Source organism: Zonotrichia albicollis, chromosome W (assembly GCF_047830755.1).
Source record: "Zonotrichia albicollis isolate bZonAlb1 chromosome W, bZonAlb1.hap1, whole genome shotgun sequence".
Lineage (NCBI taxonomy): Eukaryota > Metazoa > Chordata > Aves > Passeriformes > Passerellidae > Zonotrichia > Zonotrichia albicollis.
Genome location: NC_133859.1, coordinates 3,060,915 through 3,081,445, shown reverse-complemented (window position 1 = coordinate 3,081,445; position 20,531 = coordinate 3,060,915). Strand labels below are relative to the sequence as shown.

The window sequence follows — 20,531 nt, the reverse complement described above, 5'->3', positions numbered from 1 at the left end:
CCAGTGGCAGAGACAATGGAGCCAGCTGGCTGTAAAAAGGTCGCTGCGATGGAGAGAGCGGGGTTGCTATGCAGGGTCCGGTGGCTTGTAGAGTAGGGAAAGCTGGCGTCGGTGACTGGGGCGAGGCTGGTCAGGAAAAAGACATGCCCGCTGCTGCTTGTGGAGCAGAAACGGGTATCGCCGGCAGCTGGAACAATGCCGACTGTGGCAGAGACGCCCCCGCCGCTGCCTGCAGGGCTGGGGGGGGGGGGGGGGGCGCTCCTCCAGGTCCTATTGGGACATAGCTACCAAAGTTGATTCGCTTTCCCTTGGGGTCCAGCCCCGTATTGCTCTGGAAAGGACTCCCCAAGTCGGTACTAAAAGGGGTGCGGTCTTATCTCCCTTAATGACCCCATACTACAGACAATCGCCCAATGCGTCCCAAGTCTGTGGATCAAATGCAGTTTTCACATCTACTGGGAAGCCATGAGCTTTAGCCCAGTCTAATAAAATGCGGAGGGAGTCTTCTGAGTCTTCTGACACAGCAATCTCCTTATGAGATATCATATTTGTCCACACAGAAAGAATTACATTTTCCTCTACAGAAAGCTGGTTGCCCATGGTAAAGGCAACCCTTCCCAACAGCCTGCAAGCTTACCCCAGGATATAGGCAGTTGCTGTGTTGGAGAAACGGTTCCTTGCCCAGCTCTTAGGCTATTCGGGCCAAAACCCACGGTCCCAAAGGGACAGATCTCCAGGAGGACACAGAGAAAGGTCACTGTTAACTCTCTAGGAGGACAGAAAGTGTCTGATCATGAGGGCACCGGCGGGACGCCACGGGTTTTCCGGAAGAGGGTCTGACGCGTCCCGTCCATCCTGCAATTTCACGAGGGGTCACCAGATGTCACCGTTGAGTCAGGAACGGGAAGAAAGGCAACACTTGACTCCATACATTTTCAGAGGCAAAAGGCTCCTTTATTACAATCTCACAATATTTATAACCAACATCGTTCACCCAGAACCTGATTGGTTCTTACTCAACACCCTTCACATGATTGGCTAATTAAGGAAACACCCTTTGGTAAACATCTTATGAGAAAACACCTGTTCAAAACACCAGCTGCAAGATTGTTTTAATTCCTTCTCTCAGCCTTCTCAAAACTCCCCAGAACAATTCCTGGGAAAGTTTATCTGTTTCTCTCTCTGACCAGGCTGTCAGTATCCATAGACTGCGGAGGATCAAGAATGGGACATCACGCCATGATCAATGTGATCAAGTGAAGCTGATTTATTGCAAAAAGTAAGCTATATTTATACTGCATTCTACTGTTCACACACCTCAAGCTAATGCATGATTGGTTAAGCCCTTCTGTGCATGCATATTAAGCTTTCAGTTGATTAGTTATTCTTCTTCATGCATCTCGCTGCGCTTTCTTGTTTCGCCTTTACATCCTGCCTTACATCCTGGACTTGTTTACTGCTGAGTGTGCTCTTCCTCTTTCATGTCCTCAAGGACATTGTGACCTTCTACTCAATTTCTGTGAGGGCTGGATTATGCATATGTCCATTGTCCTGCAAGAAACCCTCAACAACAGACCACTAAGATTTTAAAGTCAAAGCTACAGAAAGTCTGAGGCTATCTACACTCCAACCAAAAAAAAAAAAAAAACCAAAAAAAAAAAAAACAAACCAGCCTATAAAGAAGTCCACGCCACCTCAAAAGTAATAGACACTAAACCACAACTCCTCCTGGCACCCTGACTACCGGTGCTAGGGTGGATGTTCAAAGCAAAAATTCCTTCTACCCACTATGCCACCAATGCCACTGTGCTGGTTTAAGTTTGAAACAGGGTAGAAACACAAATTTTGTATAGTGGTTTTGGTTTGCTAATTTAAGGTTTTTCCAATTTTAAGATTTCTCAACTTAATGTACCAAAGATTGTGGTATGTTTTGGTGTTGGCCAATCACCAATGTACTCACTTCCTGTTGTGAGATAGGATTAGGAGAAAGGTAAAGTAGGGTCAAAACTTTAAAAGTGTATAAAGAAAATTTTATTAACAGTAACTAAAAGAAAAAAAAGGAGTAAGAATCAAGACAAACCTTTCCTAACATTTCTCCTCTCCCCTCAACCTTTTTTTTTTTTCTACTGATAATGTAAAGAAACAAAACTTAAAATTTCCAGTTAGTTTATCACTTTTAAAATAGTCTTTGTTCAGTTCACTTAAGGAGAGCAGTCTCTCTTGTTAATGTTATGGAGACTTCTCCACAAGAGAAAAAACAGTTCTCTCGTGGTTCTCAATTTTGTTATGAATAGCAGCTGCACAGAGAAAATCTGCTATTGTGAAGCCCCTCCTATTTTCTACAAGCCTTCCCATAGTTTGTTTATGTGTTATGTTGACTTATGGGGTATTGGTTTAAAGATGAGTTGGTCAAAGGTAAAAGTCCTCATTATCCATTTCTAAAATCATCTTCATTTCTGCGAACAGAGATCTTCTTCTAGGGGCACAGGACTACTCTCTTTCTGTTCAAACTTCTCATGGAATTACAGCTACTTTAATATCTGTTTACTTTAGCATGGAGGCCTGTGCTCGATATCAATTGAACTCTTCATCTCACCGTAGTTTCATGTGTTATAGGGAAAAGAGTATTTTCTCCATAGTTTATAAGAGGATTTCAGCTCTAAAATCAAGGTATCTCCTCATCCCTACCATGTGGGATTTAACTTCTTTCTCACTGATCATGATGTTTTCATGTTGTTCCTTTACATGTTTTTTTATCTTGTTGTTTTCTCTTACTCGAGGGAGGATTGAAGTGTTTTGCGGAGAAAAGAAGAAACCTCACAACTTTATAAAAGTTGTAAAGCTCGGTATGTTTATTTACAGCGCCGGCCACATACAGGAGAAAATTCTCCTCAAAAGGCATGCGTACCCCCTAAGATTTCAGACCTCCTTTTATCCCCCTTCCAAATGCATATGCATACAGTTTTACAATAAGTTCATACATATTCATCTTGCATGACATTTAGCACCAGTGCTTCTTTATCAAAGGAATTTCTAGGTCGGGGCAAATTGACCTCGTGGTCTTTTCTGTTTTTCTTTCTCTGTCTCCTTGCTGTCTCGGCATGTGAGTTTTTCCTTCAGCTTTGGCCTCACAGACTTTTCACCGTTGTTAGACACTTCACCTAATTCAGGATGGATCCCTACTCTGTCTCATTCCCCCCTTTCCTAGGAAATAAGTAAATTCTTTTACTTAATGAAAACTTTCATGACAATAAGTGTCTTTTAATGCTTCACTATGTACGTTTGATAAAGAGGTTAGTACAGCCATTCGTTGTAGTATCCTCCAGTTCCAAATTAACAATGTAATAGATAATCCTAAGCTTATCCCAACTAATATTAGTAAAACTAGAATAGGGTGGCACAACTTATTAAAGATTCCATTTGCAGTTGGTGACCACCCAAAGATCACATTTCACCAGTGATGATCCATATTTTATTTTATTCTTTGTAGAACTCTGGTTATGTACTTTGTATCATGTTGGACAGTAATTAAGGTTTTCTTTCCACTTTCTTGGATTTCTTTCAAGACTTTTAATAGGTCTTGGTGCTTAATTAATTGCTTTACCAATGTAAGGTTCGCCCCGATAGGGGTAGGTGGTAGTCTGTGATACATTGTGTAATTGGCTGTAATCAGCTGGTGGGATGTTACTGGTACCAAATACTAAAAATCACACCCAATAATCTTAACAAAATTACAAATACAGAGATTAGAATGGTTTCTACTAAACAGAATAACATCATTGCTATCAATTTGTACAGCAGCACAAGCAGTTCTCAGGCATACACACCCTTTCCAGTATATACGAGCACAGTTTTCTGGTCAGTGACTGGATGAATTTCAAAGTGGCAAATACTCTGTTCAGTGTACAAACACATCCTGGGCATTAGCAGTATTGCTTTCACAAATGAATCTCATTTGTTCTCTAGTAATGCAGAATTCTAAGTTTACTGTCTGCCACTTTTCATTCATCTTTTGTGCCCACACTCTATGTTCTGAAGGATAGAGTATTGTTTTTTCATGGTTTAATCCTAGGGCAATGATGGGATGGATAACATAAACAGTGGCATTACGTATGGTAAGCACAAAGGCAGTGGCCACATTAGAAACAGGATCATAGGTGAAATTCACCATAGTCCACCAGGATTGAAACTTCCTTTCAAAATCAATTGCATTATCCCACACAATTTTCTGAATTTCAGCTGGAAAATTACTTTCAACCCTTTCCTATATGATCAGATCTGCTGTTGCTTGTATCCATAACTGTGCTTGTATACATCTGAAAGCTAAAGACACATTATCTTGAACTATACTAAGTGCTTCTACTATCAACTTGTGGTCTTGGTCCCCGGCCTCTTCATACTTCCTTACTTTGGCAGTACTTTTGAAATCTGTCACTGGCTAGTTCCTAATGCCAATAGAGATTACTGTAAAGGCTGCTTCAATTTTGTTAGGCTACCTGCTGCAGCAGCCAGTTTATTCATCAGTATTTCTGAATCAATTCCATTTAAAACTCCTAATCTTGTCCCTAATATGCCAGTTAGATGTTTGTTATGGGGAACAGGAACTGCTTTCTGTCCATGACCATCCCTCCCTGCCAGAGGGATGTGCTGGGCTCATACTACAAATTCAGACACACTCCACAAGTGTATCTGACAGCGGTTTAGGTCATACTTGAGGCAGATGTTTGTTCTGAAATGTAGAGACCTCAAGGAATCTAACCTCTCCCTCCCCCTCCAAAGCACCTGATTTCTCAGATGTGTGGCAAGCAGGAATGTCTCTCCTGGTCTACAAAACCTCACCCACCTTGCCCCTAGCTAAGATCAAGCTATGGACTGTGTTCAGGGTAGAAATAATGGAGGGGACATCTTGAGAGAAGAGCCTAAATTCATTGCAGTGCCTCAGAAGAAACTGGGATCAGGTTTCTGCTACTTGAAACACTCAGCACAAAAGTGATGCTCAAAATCCTACAGCCTGCTGCTGAGCTCTGAGGGGGTCTCTCTCTCTCTACCTCTTAAGCAGAATCCAACCGCCTCAGACTGGGACAATCACTGATCCAAATCTCAGTAGGAAAAGGGATAGCTATAAATAAGGAAAATCACCTTCCTTGCTTGGGTTAATTTACCACCCGCAGTTCAGCACCCTTTACCAGCCATTGCCTGGGGGTTCAGCCAACCAGCTTGGAAAATGACCTAAGGAAAATGATTTCTTGGTGTTCCTGGTATTAGGCACCAGGAGAGCTGGCTCCTTCCTTTCTTGTTCTGCTCCTGAGATATGCCTGTTTTTGTGACCATGTTGTCCAGCCCTCAAAGGAAGTTTTTAGGAAGGAGGAGCAGGCTGGTTGGATTTTTGAGATGTTAATTTGCATTATCAACTCTACACATTTGTGAGACCATTCTGGATTGAATAATAGCTGTTGTTCATTCACATTTTTTACTACGTTAGGTTCAAGTTTGGAGTTTGGGTAGAGTCTGAACTAGAATGGGATGTATAAGGTCCCGCTGTGGTAAAAAGTGCAGTGTCCACTTTGAATTCAAATGAAAGTCTGACAGTAACTTGAGCTCAAAGGCAGGTCATTTCTACAGGCTGTATCAGGGTGAAATTACACCAACAGTCTGATTCACTTAGGTTATCACAGACTTCCTGGTGTTCATATACACCAGGGGAGGTTCAGACACTAATTACATCTGGTCTCTCATAAGTCATCCTATTGATGACTAAGCACTTTACTTTGATTTCTTCTCCTCAGATTCCTTGAAGTGTTCACAGTTCCTGTTCCTGCTATTCTTGCTCCTCACATACCTGATTCTCGTGGATTACTACAGTGGATATGTTTAAATCTTTTATCTCAGAAGGTTTTCCCATGGATCCAGTATACTGATTAAATGCCAGGGACCAAGGCCATTCAGCATTGCTTTGGGTAGAGGTACTCTCTAGTTCTAAAACTTCAGTTATAATTCCATACAAAACAATTCTGTACACTAAAGTATGAGCTACTCCCGACCGCAATATACTCATTTTGCCCGAATAAGTTTTAGTCTCAGTTCATTGTCTCCTGGTGTCACTCCTGAAGGGGCTTCTGGGCCTTCTTCACCCGAGAGTGATGGATCCAGGCATTCTGCTCCTTGATTTTGATTGCAGTGAAGGTGGTGAGAAGTGCTTGCAGTGGTCTCTCTTACTGTGGTTCCGAAGTCTTCTCTGTAAGAGACTTAAAATAAACATCATCCCCAGGCTATCTAACTCCCTGCTCCGAGTTCCAGCCACATGTTTCTCAATTTCTCTGAGCTGTTTGCTTAATGCCACCATGTAAGTGGACATTCTGGACATTCCCCTTGTATTCTATATGGTCTTCTATAAGGCATTCCAAAAGGATTCAGCATTCCTTTAGCTCAAAAGGTTTAGTTTGAATTTGCAATAGTGCTAGTGGAAGAGCTTGGGCTAGGGTAGATTAACTTCTTGCCCCAGTCTTATGATTTGCTGCTTAAACAAATGATTCATTCTCTCCCCATGGCCGCTTGATTGGGGGCGGTATGGGGTGTGAAGTTCCTAATCTATGCCCAGATGGCTACTAATCTGTTGCACTATTTTGGAAATGAAATGTGATTCTTTATCTGAGGATATTGTGGCTGGAACTCTGAAGCGTGGTATTATCTCTTGTAAAAATGATCTGGTCACCTCTTGAGCTTTGACAGTTCTGGTGAGGAATGTTTCTGGCCACCCTGAAAATGTATCTATCTATACCAGTAAATACTGATACCCCCCTTTCCTTGGGAGTTCTGAAAAGTTGATTTGCCACTGCTGTACAGGCTCATGGCCTCTCCCAGTCTGACTGAGTTTTGGCCCGGGGGGTATTTTGAGGTTAGTCTGGAGGCAAGGATCACATTATCAGCTCACCTGAGTGATAGTGGCATATAGATTCCTGACAACGATACAACAATTCTTTCAATCAGATGTGTGTTCTAGAAAGCCTGTGGGAATTACTACTTCAAAGTCAACACTTCATTTCAATGCACTCTGTATCACTCACAGCCTTGGTCATTTCGAGAAAGGAGCCACACTCTATAAAAGGCTTTAAGTAGTTAGGCCCTAGTGTGTTTTCTAGTGCCCTTCCTTCACTAGTAACCACGAAAATGGGAAGGGATTACTAGCTCTCTTTCAATGGTAGCCCACCCCTTGCAGCTGTACATCTCTTTTGATTAGTATTATTGTATCATGGCTTACCTTTGAGGAAAATCTGTACCTCACCCTTTGCTGCTTTCTTTGCCTCTCCATCCGCCAGCTCATTTCTTTCCTCCAATTTTAAGCTCACTCTCTGGTGTGCCTTAATATGCTTTTTCAGGTAGCTGAACTGCTTCCAGCAGCTGGATTGTCTCTTCTTTCCCTGTGAGGCCAGCAGTCCCCTCTCCTTCCAGATGGCTCCATGCACAACTCTGAATGCCTTTTGCTGTTTCTAAGGCATGGGTCCATGCATTTATCTCAGCATCCTGTGCAGAGGTACCTGTTGGTAAGGGTCCAGACTCTATTACCTCTCTGCAGGTAGTCACTGTGTACTTTGCAATGTCGCTTTCTTGTCAGTGAACCAGGTCTCTGCATCGTCCAGAGGAGTGTCCTTTAAGTCTGGGCGGCTGGAGTAGGTAGCTTCAGTGGTCTCTAGGCAACTATGGTGTACTGCTTCTCCTTGATTCCACTGAGAAAAGAAGCTGGGTTGACAATATTAGTCACCACTATCTCTACATCATCTTGCTCTACCATGAGGGCCTGGTATTTCAGAAACCTCCGTGGTGAAAGCCAGTGGCCACCCTTTACTTCCAGTACTGCGGACACTGTGTGGGACACTAGCACAGTCATTTTTGTCCCAGGGTAAACTTGTGTGCCTCTTGAATGTTCAGCACAACTGCTGCTACAGCTCTGAAGCAACCTGGCCATCCTTTGGCTGTTGCATCTAGTTGCTTAGAGAACTAAGCAACTGCCCTTCAGTGTGGACCCAAGTCTTAAGCCAATATTCTTAGGGCAATTCCTTGCATGGAAAAATAGAAAGAATGCTTTATTTACATCTGGAAGTTTCAAAGCTGGAGCCGACATGAGGGCACTCTCTAGCTGGTGAAAGGCCCGTGTGGTGTCTCTTGTCCACTGGAGATCTCAGTTCCCATTGGCAATAAGAGCATAGAGGGGTCTGGCCAACAGTCCATAATTATAAACCCACAGCTGGCACTACCCAGTTCTTTCGTTGTCTGGGGTTCAGGGTTTGGCATAGGGCTTCCCTGCCTTAAAGTCTGCCGCCCAGCATTCACTTCTTACCCCAGGTAGATTACCTTCTGTTTCACTACCTGTGCCTTTTTCTTTGAGACTCTGCATCCTTGGAGTCCTAGGAAATTCAAAAGGCTTACCGTCCAGGCTTCTCTCACTTCCCTCATCCGAGTGGCTACTAGAAGATCATTCACGTACTGCAACAGTCTCCTTTCCTCTTGTGGAGCTTCCCGGGACTCTGGGTCTTTGCAAGCTGTTCTCCAATCGGAGCGGGGAATTTTGAAGCCTTCAGGCACATGGACCATGTGAGCTTGAGTTTGAATACAAAAATTTTCTGGCTGGCTTCGTGGATAGGGAGGCAAAAAAAGGCATCTCTTAGGCCTAAAACAGTGAACCAGGTTAGCTCAGGTGTTAAACAAGTTAGTAAGGTCTATGGATTTGCTACCACAGGGTAGAATTCTGTGTTATCTTATTGACAGCCCTTAATCCAGTACTATCAGTTATTGGACTGATTCCTTCCTTATCTTATTTTGAGAGTACTACTCAGTTCTCACTGGTTGTGTTCTTTCATTAAGCTTGATTACCATGGGGGAGCATTTTTCACCCTCCCTGGTACAGCAGAGGCCCATACCCTCAAAAACACTTATTTACTTATTCTAATATCTCCTTACTAATGTCTTTCTTAATTTCAGTGTCTGTTAATATTAAGCCTAACATCTTTATATTATTTGCCTCCAGAGTAACGTTTCTCATTTGAGAATATTTAGCAAATTGAGCGAATTGTTCAAAAGCTTTTAGGTACACATAGTACACATGTTACTTCAAAGCTTTGCAAAAGCATGCCTTCTCAGACTGGCCAGTTGTTCATTCCCCACACTACAACATAAACATTCTCCACAGGTACTAAAGCTTTATTTAAAACTGAATATATTACCCTTGTGCCGACAAAAATTCTTCCCTTTTGGGGAGGTCATCTTTACCCCTCCTCCCTTACCTTGGGAGGAGCCTTTAGCAAATCATATGTATTCATTTTGCGAACTGTGATTGCTCTGCATTTCAGCATGATAATCCTTGCCTGATTTCATACGTTGCTATCTTATGCTGCATGCTGAACAACATGTTTGATTTGCTTTCTCTTTGCCTTGTTTTCCTTTTCAAGGGCCAAGACCAGAGGGCGGTCTGATCTCATAGTCTCTTTGTCATTCTGGGTGATTTCTTAAAACAAAAGACATTTCAGCATACAAAAACTCTATCCCATTTATCTTCCTGTTAGAACAGCAAAACAGCAATACCAGTGTTTCTCATAAACACCGCACTGCAATAATACTTGCACATCCAGCTTTTGCCCACAGGCCATTCCCGTGTTCCCTGGGAAGACGGGGCAGCCAGAGCTGTCCCTGTGCCCAGGGCACAGCCACTGTCACCTCACACAGCGTGCCAGCCTCTTGATGTACCAAAGGCTCCCCGAAATTGCCCACAAAGGCAGGCTATTCTGTTTGTTACAGAGAACTTTAAATCCTTACAGCAGGTTGTTTCCAGTAAAGACTTACTGCAGTACCAACTGAAGTCTCATAAATCTCATAAGTCTCATTAACTAATTCATCTCATCCATCCCTTCTATATAAACTCTGTTTTACAAAATATCAGTCTTTTCTAGTTCTCTTCTTGCACAATCTAATTAAGCACTGTGTCTACTTACACTTGTTTTACTGCTTTGCAAAAAGGCTGTGCTACTCACAGCCGAAACTCTGATATGCCCACAGACACATGCACCCCCCCCTTTATCTCAAATTCACTAGAGCCAAGGCTTGAATTGCTGTGAGGGGGAGAATTCTTGGAATTCCTTTAACTCGCTTTATTGTAGTTAAGCATAAATCACCATACTATAGTTCTCCTATGTAAAATGCTACTCTTGTTGCAACTAAATCTTAAAATCTCCACAAACACCACTATACAATCTGAGAATCAAATTACCACAATGCAGCAGAAGAAAATCACCACACAAAATCACTGGGAAAGGGCCTATTTCTCAAAGTGCTCACTTTTCTCGACACAACACAGCATACCATAATTCGGCATTTACTCAAATCAATTTTTCCTGGACACAATCAAAATAACAGCGCACAGTCTAGAGATCAAGTCCAAACATCCAAGGCAAAGGAACTCTCTGAGCTCATACTCACGGTTAAAATGTACCAAATCTACACAAATCACTACATTCAAACACGATAAATACCATCACTGACATTCCTCCACTCGCTTCTCCGCAGGGCACTTCTCTCCCTGCCCCCGCAGCCTGCTGCAGCCGGCGCCTCTGGCCTCACTCGGCTGCTTCAAACACGGGGAGTACTGACCCCCCGCACTGTAGCGCACTGTAGATTTACTCTCTTTTATACACCATACACTTATCACCTGCACGATCACAAACACAGTGCACTGACCACACACATTAACCATACAGCAACACAGTGTCCGGACATCACACACACACACAAACAAAACACACACGGGCTCACCAGTTCTGCTCTATCAGAACTATGAATTCCCAATACACACATACACGGGTTCACCCGGCTTACCCCCAAAGCCGCTGGCGGTCTGCTCTATCAGAATGACGAACCCCGTCTCTAATACAGCTGCTCTATCAGCTGAACCCATCTCTAATACAGATGCTCTATCAGCTGAACCCAGACGTCTCTGGGTGGTTTACTCCCTTGCTCTCTTTCCTCCCCCCTGGGGGCCCCTCAGTACATATCGTATCTTCCTCCGCAGGCCAGCAAGTCCTTGTCTGTCCTCGCAGGTGGCAAGTTGAGACAAGCGGACCCCCACCAGGAAAAAAAATCCTAGGGCGCGCCTTGGAGGTCCGTCTATCCCCCCTGCCCCCGCGGGGACAGAGAACTCCTGCCTGGCTCGCCATAATGTTTTGCGGAGAAAAGAAGAAACCTCACAACTTTATAAAAGTTGTAAAGCTCGGTATGTTTATTTACGTCGCTGGACGCATACAGGAGAAAATTCTCCTCAAAAGGCATGCGTACCCCCTAAGGTTTCAGACCTCCTTTTATCCCCCTTCCAAATGCATATGCATACAGTTTCACAATAAGTTCATACATATTCATCCCGCATGACACTTAGCACCAGTTCTTCTTTATCAAAGGAATTTCTAGGTCGGGGCAAATTGACCTCCTGGTCTTTTCTGTTTTTCTTTCTCTGTCTCCTTGCTGTCTTGGCATGTGAGTTTTTCCTTCAGCTTTGGCCTCACAGACTTTTCACTGTTGTTAGACACTTCACCTAATTCAGGATGGATCCCTACTCTGTCTCAGAAGTACTGAAAGAGGTTATGTTACCTGGGTCCTTCAAATGGTTGCCTGACCCGCCGGTAACTTGTGCCTGGAGCTGCGGCTAGGGCTGTGTCAGGATCAGCTTCATGGTTGGTTTTTTGTTTTCTTTGCATTCAATTCCAGCCGCAGGGCCACTCTGCATGGTGGCAGGGCTGCCTCTGGTCTCAGCCACGCTGGGGGGAGGGGACCTGATGGTAAGATCTTAGCAGCCGCAACCAGCCCTGCTCCAGCCAGGGCTCTGCAGCCTCCCCCCCTTCCCACCCGGAAACTGCTGGGGCCCAGCCCGGCCACAATGGGGTTCGGAGTTCCCCAGAGCCCCCGGAGAGGGGCCCGGTTTCCCCCCGTGGCAGAGCCTGCCCTGCCCAGCCCGGGACAGGGCCTGGCAGGCTTCCCGGGCCGGGCCAAACAGGACCCAGCGGCCCGGGGTTGTTACCTTCTTTCTGGCCAGAAAAGAAAGAGGAAGTTCCTGGGTTTCTTTCAGCTTTAACATGTGTCTTTCACAGAGGTGTGTCTAGCTTCTCAGTGGTTCAACAGACTGTTAGTTACACAAAAATTTTTACATCACTTCCCTAAATTCCTCCCATGTCAAAACCATGACAGCCACATAGAGCAAATTAATTGCCCTCATCACACAGCGTGCCCATATTAGAAAATTGAATCACCCTAAGATTTTAGAGATAATTACAAATTAGCCTAAAAGTAAAATCTTTAGTCTTGCTAACAAAAAAGAACAAGAAATAACATGTACTAAAGAAGCTCCATCATACAACCAACTACCAACAGAAGAAACACGTTACGCTCTTTTTACTAATAGTTCTTGCCACATTGTAATAATAAAACAAAAGTAGAAAACAACCATATAGAGCCCAACATGACAAGTCACAAAAGCTACTGAAAGAGTGTTGCGGTGTGTTGTAATGTCCTGTTTTAAACTTCCGGGTCCCTTCCCAGGTGTGCCTATACCTCTCTCCCTTCCCCCTCACCCCCTTGCTGAGTGAGTCCTGTCAATCAGGCTTAACATTCCATGAAGGTCGTCGTGTGGTTGGTCAAGTTCAAAAGATGCCCCTATGCCCAGAGGTCATTGGCCTGTCTAGGTGTCATCCTCCCCTGAGACCCTGCCCTTCCCACCTGGTTGGTGGCCCACCTGTCCCTTCCCTCCCCCTCTCCCGGAGCTTAAAAGCCGAATCAAGCCATATGCTTGATATTCTGTTGGAGCTGTAACCAAGATTCAGACCTCTGTGACCATGGAATAAAGCTCTGGATATAACCCTCCGGCAGAATCCGTCTCCTTTCTCTTCACCATCGCCTGAAGCGTCCTCCCCTGAGGTAAACAGAGTTCCTAACAAGCCTGGACTTATTTGGTGCCCAGCTGCAACCTCCAGCAAGCTAAAGGTGTCTGTGGGGTGATACACCACAGTTGCCGCCTTTGGCCCAGCAGCAAGGGACAGACTGGCCCAGGCACAATCTACTTGGTAATATTGGGATTCATATTCCAATAAAAGATAAGATAGATCAAGCCATCTCACTGAACTCAAAGCCATTCAACTAGCCCTAGACATTGCTAAAAGATAGAAGTAGCCATAGCTCTATCTCTACACTGATTCATAGATAGTAGCCAATGCTCTGTGGGGATAGCTCGAGAAATAGAAAAAAGCTAATTAGCAGCATAGAAGAAAACAAATTTAAGTTGCTGAAGAGTAAAAACCATCACTATCAAGCTAAAAAAACTGCTTATAAAAGTCTGCCATGTAGATGCGCATGTCCCCAAGAGTAGATCAAATGAGCACCAAAACAATGAGCAAGTAGATCAAGCTTCAAAGATAGAAGTGTCAAAAATAGGCTTAGATTAGCAACACAAAGGAAAGTTGTTCCTAGCTTGATAGGCCCATAATGCCTCAAGTCATCAGAGTAGAAATGCTACCTATAAGTAGGCACAAAACCAAGGAGTATATTTAATCGTAGACAATATTTCTCAAGTTATCCATGATTGTGAGATGTTTACTATTATCAAGCAAACCAAGCCAGTAAAGCCCCTATGGTATGCTGGATGGTAGTCCAAATATTAATATAGTGAAGCCTAGCAGATTGACTATATCACACTGTCCCAGACATGCCAAAGTAAGTGCTATGTGCTCACAATAGTAGAAGCCACCACTGGACAGCTGGAGACCTACCCTATGCCTCACGCTACAGCCCATAACACCATCTCAAGTCTTGAAAAGCAAGTCCTTTAGAGGCATGGGACGCCTGAGAGGACTGAGCCAGACAATAAAACTCATTTCAAGAATAGCCTTATCAACACCTTAGCTAAAGAACATAGCATTGAGTGGGTGTGCCATATTCCCTACTGTGGGAAAGACATTTCTGTGCTGTTCTTGTGAGCCAGCGAAGGTTTCTTGAAGATTAGGAAAGCCTCATATCTCTTTCAAGGAATTTACCAAGGCTATCACTATGACAACGTGAAGAAAGAGAGAGAAAAAAGTGCAAGCTAGAGATCTGGACTTTGGTTTGCTTACGCAGTGGTGTGGCTCCTTTCACCTATTGAAAGCATTGTTTCTTCTTTATGACCAATGGGCAGTGTATGTGTGTCGCAGACATCTTTTTATGAAAATTCTTTTCTTGGGATTTTTTCTTCCTGAGAATCTGTGAGGCCTTGGGGACAAAATGTAAATAATGGTTATCTGCTGCTGTGGAATGCAACAGGTGCATCTGTGATTGGTCTCATGTGCTTGTTTGTAACTAATGGCCAATTACGGCACAGTTGGCTCTCTCTCTGTCTGAGCCACAAACATTTGTTATTCATTCTATTCTATTCTTAGCTTAGCTAGCCTTCTGAGATGAAACCTTTTCTTCTATTCTTTTAGTATAGTTTTAATGTAATATATATCATAAAATAATAAATCAAGCCTTCTGAAATATGGAGTCAAATCCTCATCTCTTCCTTCAACATAAGACCCCTGTGACCATCGTCACATATGTGTTTGTTAAGTAAATGTAAACATCTTGTAAAACTATAAAAGCAACATGTTGCTTCAATAAATAAGTCTAAACAGCCTTCTGATGGAGCCCTAGTCCTTTGCGCCATGTGGGACTCTATAGCGACACCCTACCATGCACCAACTACAAGCAAAGTAGAAAAGTACAATAGACTATTAAGAACCACCTTGAAAGCATTGGGTAGGGGATCTTTCAAAAATTAAGAGCAGCATCTAGCAAAGGCCACCTGGTTAGTTAACACCCAAAGTTCCACCAGCGCAGCAGGTCCTACCCAATCTAAGCCCCTACATACAGTAAACAAAGTCCCAATAATACACGTCAGAAATTTGTTAAGGAAGACGATTTAGATCAATTCTACCTTGAATACAGACAAACCTGTCCATAGGGTTGTCTTTGCTCAGAGACTAAGTTACACATGGTGAATAATGCAAAAAGATGAAAGAACACTATATGGACCACAGAAAGATCTGATTGTTGAGTGAGAACCATGTGTAAATATCACTGTTTGCTGAATGTTACTGCCATTTTCTATATATATACATATACACACACACTATATATATATATATATATATATAAAATATATGTATTAGTAGAGTTAGAATATATATTAGTTATGGTAGTAAACTAATGATATAGATATAAGGGGTGGAATGTCCTAGGGTGACTTTATGATGCTTGTGTCCCCATTCATCTGTTTAGCCCAGAAATATGTTTCGCACCTTTAAAACTAGTTTTGAGAGTGTAGGGGGGAGACAAGAAATGCAGAGTTTGGTTTCAGAAACTGTACTCACTCCTCCACATTCCAACTGTGTTGTCTGCAGCACAGACAGACAGTGGGACAGAGCTCTCCTTTGCTTTTAGCTAGTTTTCAGCTAGCTGAGGCAGAGAAGTTCCCTAGACTGTAGTTTTTCTTTTCTCTTAGAACTGTCTAAACCTGCTCTAGACTGAACACCCAAAAGAGCACTGGCAGCTCATACCTATAGCCCATCGAGGCCTGGCCTGGGCCGCAGCGTTTCCACTGCCAGAGAGACTGATAACAAACTTAGTGTGTGCCAAACTACAGCTCACTAAAGGGACTTTCTGAGTTTGTCATCTCTTTTGGAGCAGCAAAAAGTTTTATTGCTTAATATTGCTCTTTTTTTTTTTGTGCTGATAAATGCTACTAAATAAACAAATAACAAAAATTTTCCACTTTTCTCTTTAGCAGTGTGGTTAAAATGGATGGTGTTTTGCTGCTACTTCCCAAAAGTGTCTTCTAAGAAAGCCTCTCAGGCAAGTACAGTCACTCAATCCACACTCACACCACAGAAAGATCAGCAAAGAAAGACTGAAAGGGTCTCTGTATAGAGTTCCAGCGAGGTTTATTTTAGAGTCACACTGATGGAGTCCAGGGACAAAGACAAGCAGTGCAGGGTCCTGGGTTATGTATGGAGTCAGGAGCCAATCATCTGTGGGCACAGGGGCAGTACAAGGGCAGGGCAAATGGCAATGAGGTATGGGGAAAGGGCAGATTAACATAACACTGCAGAGCACCATGGGAGAAGCCCCTTTTGTCTCACCCTAACCATTGAGGTATCCTCTAAACCTGCAGTAAATTCTTCCAGGGCAATATCCCAGAAGTTCCCCTAATAGGCTCAAAGGCCTCCACATTTCTCCAAGGAAATATTTTTCCAAACCAATTAAGAGAGGAGCTGATTAAATCTACTTTCTAGAGGAACCCCTTTAGAAGTTTTCTCCCAAATTTGCCCTAAACTAAGACAGAAAGACAGAAGGGATAATTGGTTTACAAGGGATGGTATGCAGTGGATACCAAAAGCTCTGGCCTTACAGGTATTAAAACAACTCCATGAAGGGAGCCATTAGGGCTCTCAAGGACTGGCAGAAGCCTTCCTCAAAATGTATGTTACTGTGGGTCTTTTTACTTTAGCAAATAAAGCTATTGACGGTTGTTTGATTTGTGCTAAAACCAGTAACAGGGCTACAAAGAAAACTGCCAGGGGAGGGAGGCCTTGGGCTGTAGGTACCTTCCAAAGATGCGAGGTGGATTTTACCAAAATGCTCCAAGTGGCAAGGTTTAGATATCTTCTGGTAATAGTATGTCAGTTAACAGGATGGCCAGAAGCATTTCCAACTGTTTCCGCAACTAGAGGATCGATTATTAAAATGTTTTTGGAACAAATAATTCCAAGATATGGGATTGTGGAAGCAATAGACTCAGATAGGGGAACTCATTTTACAGGAAAAGTTCTTCAAGGGGTTATGACTGCTTTAGGAATACAATGGAACCTCCATACCCCCTGGCACCCCCAGAGCTCAGGCTGAGTTGAAAGAATGAATGGAGAAATAAAGAAACACCTTTTGAAGCTTGTGATAGAAACTAAGATGCCATGGGTATGGCTTTTGCCATTGGCTTTGGTAAGAATAAGGGCCAGACCCAGAGGAGATATTCAGTTATCTCCCTTTGAATTGCTGTTTGGAATTCCTTACCCTTATAATTCTCAACCTAGTAGAGGAGTGGAAATAAGTGATGTGTATTTAAAACAATATGTGGCCAGGATACTGTCTCTTGTGAAACCTCTTTGGCAGGAAGCTCAGTTGGCACAGACCCTGCCTTTAGACTTTGCTGTTCATAACATCCAACCAGGAGATTGGGTCCTAGTTGAGGGGCAAAAAAAAGTACCACTAGTGGCAAAGTGACATGGACTTTTCCAAGTTTTACTGACCACAGAAATAGCCATCAAGACAGCTGAACAGTGGTGGACCCATCACACTCTGGTCAAGATCTCTAAAGCCCCAGAAACTTGGACATCTCAGCTGGAGAAGGATGGGAGGTCACGACTGACACTCTGCAGTAGTGGACCAGAGCAGTAACCAGTGTGTCGACAATGGGAGAAACCCCGTGTGCCTACCCACAGACTGTCTGCTGAAATAGCCTGTATGGGCATCCCTCCTTTTGGATCTCCAGTCACTGGGGGCTAATCCTCGCTGTCATTGTTTTCTTTATATTTAGTTGTTTCTGCACCTTCTTCCGCCACAGGTGGTGCGGAAGACAACATGAGAATTAGATTAGGAAATCATGTTACACCATTAGAATGTTTTTCATAATAATCTTACCTTTATATTGTCAGTTGGGTTTGGGCCAGAGGTGGGAGAATTGTTTTTTTAGTCCTAGGAGAAGTAGAAAAAACCTTTAACCTTAGAAATTGTTGGGTCAGCAGAAGGCCAGGAGGATCTGACAACAGGGCATGCATGGGTGGCCAACATGCCTGTCGCAGGTTACCTCCAAACTGGTCAGGAATATGTTATGTAGGGTATATTAAAGCGTTGTTCTTCTTTGCTACCGCAAGTTCAGGGAAATCCATTAGGAATCAAGGTATATGATTATCTAATTAGAGAAAAGAGGTCAGTTGATGCATCCTTGGCTGGAGGGAGCACCCAAAAGTGGGGAACAGATAAATGGCCACATGAGCAAATCATACATTATGGACCACCCACCTGGAATCCAAATGAATTAATATCAAGTGCCAGAGAACACATTTATGTAAGAGCTGTAATGAGGGATGTGAGACTCCACGCAGCTCTTCAAAATGCAGTTTATTGCATCCAAGATGTTACAGCAGTCCAGGGTCGTGGGCAACAGAGCCTGTGCCTACAGCTGTCAGCTCCAGCTGCAGGCAAGCCTGGAGACCCTTTAGCTTTGGTTACAATGCATTATATACTTTGCTGAGCATCTTAATACAGAAGAACCACTCTATACCTTATTTTTTACCTATAGCCTATCATAAGTGCTATAATTGCCATATTCATGTTTCTATTCTCCAATCACTAAAAGTTAGTACATCACAGTTTAAGAGAGTTGGTTTTCAGTTTTCTTGCAGTGGAAATTTCTGAGACCTTTTTCTACTTGCAACATCAGCAGACTTGTTTGCCTGTGCTATCTTTCTGTGTGGTAAAAACATCTTGTTTGAGGTGGGTTTATCCTTTGCTCTAAGTCATAAAAACCCCTTCTAACTAACATACCCTTTGCCTTCTTAGTTATCTACTAAGACTGGCTCAGCAATTCTTTTCTTCTATATCAAAACTTGCTTCCATCTCCATTTCATTCTCAGGTTATACATTCAAAAATCTTTCTGCCAAACATACATATCTGTGAGACTTTCTTGTCAAACTTTCATCCTTCCCAACACATTTATATTGGATAATTAGGTTACAAGCTGTCTTTGAAATAATAACCAACCAGACAGCTTGTCTCAGTTTGGAAAGATAGGTGTCTGCTAAGGAAGGCAGGAGCCTCCCCTGAAATGGAGAATGTAAACCCTCCCCACCCCTTCAAATTACTATAAATTTTAAATTAAGGGGCTCGCAGGCAAAAAAATATGAGAGCAGGAAATAACAGTTCTTTAATAGGGAAAGAGGGAAAAAAAAGGATAAAATAAACAATGCAGGACACTAGAACAACACTGACAGAGCCAGAACCCAACCTGACACCCTGTTGGTCAGGGTGTTGGTAGCAGTCTAATTGGAAATGTGGCTGCAGTCCTCCTGAAGTGTCAGGTGTGGTTCTGCTGGAGCAGGGATCCTGTAGAAAAAGGGTGTAGTCTTCCTCTGACAATCCAGTGGAAGAAGAGGCAGCTGCTCTTCCTCTGGGAAATCCAGTGGAGAAGCTGTGCTGGTATTCCAGAATCTCCAGATTATATCTGGGTAGCAATGCTTGGCTCCTCCTTCTGGGCGGAGCATGTCACAATGGGATGACATAGTTCTTATCCATCGTGCAGTGACATTCAATAGCCTGTTATCAGCAGATGTCTCCTCCCAAGGGAGGAGTGATTGTGGAAGAGATAAGGCAAACTGCCCACTTGACAAAAGACAACTGCCATACAAATGGTAATAGAATACATCTTCCCTTGCAATCTGGAACACAGCTACAGCTCTTGACCTTCTTGCTGACCAATCCACTCAGATGAGCAATGCAATATTTCAGCATTGGATGGTATTAGATTATCTATTAGTAGAAGAAGGGGGAGTGTGTAGAAAATTAAATTACTCAAACTGCTGTTGACAAATAGATGACAATGGAAAAGTAGTGAAACAAATAAAAAGGGAATAAGAAAGTTAGCTCATATACCAGTCTAAATGTGGAAAGGATGGGAATGGTACATGTTTTAGTGGTTACCTGGTGGACTATGGGTTAAACAAATGCTTTTTTCCCTTTTATGTGCTGTAGCAACTCTCATCTTTTTACCATTGTCCTGGTTTGGGACAAATTTTAGGAGGAAACCTCCAAAGGGATGTTTCCCTATAGGACAAAATTCAGCAGCCTGTCCCCTCACCGATTCAGGAGAAAAGTCTCCTTGGAGAGAAGTGGAAGAAACCTGTTTATTTAACAAGCAAAGTATTGACAAGCATGGAAAATTAATAATATTAAACAATAAAACTTCTTGCTGTTCTGAAGAGATGGAAAATTCAGAAAGTCTTTCTGTGGGTGTGGCTCAGTCTTTCAGTTGCTCTGGGGCTCAGGCACAGCATGCCAGGCCTGGCATGCAGCTTGAGGGCCCCATGGTGATTCTCCTGATGTCCTGGACTGGAGAGTAGCTGAACAGTCTCAGAAGAAGAAGGCACAGTCCAGGGAAAGCCTTTCCTGTAGCTAATGAGGAAAACCAGTGAATAAAAGCAAAGAAAATCTCCGTCTCTCTCTCTGCAAAAGCCGAGAACTCCAAAAGCACTGAGAGCCTTATCTCTCTCATTCTGTCCGGGCTAGGCAACACAGTCCATGAGACAGGAATTCCAGGGGAGTAAAGTGAAGCTTCTGCAGACAAACTGCGCACTACTTCTCCCCCCTCTTTGCCCTCTCTGTCTCTCTGGGCCTAGCTTAAAACTACAGCACCCATTTCTGAGCAAAAAGACAATGG

At 43.2% G+C, this 20,531-nt stretch overlaps 1 long non-coding RNA gene across 1 annotated transcript in view; it reads left to right on the top strand.

The window, feature by feature from the left end:
• Nucleotides 1-15,354, top strand: part of LOC141726963 (uncharacterized) — a 51,543-nt gene extending 36,189 nt beyond the window's left edge. The window contains exons 3-4 of the long non-coding RNA XR_012577923.1: nucleotides 1,191-1,279; nucleotides 11,057-15,354. This is a non-coding gene — a long non-coding RNA (uncharacterized LOC141726963). The remainder of the gene's footprint in view (nucleotides 1-1,190; nucleotides 1,280-11,056) is intronic.
• The last annotated feature ends 5,177 nt before the right edge of the window (nucleotides 15,355-20,531 follow it).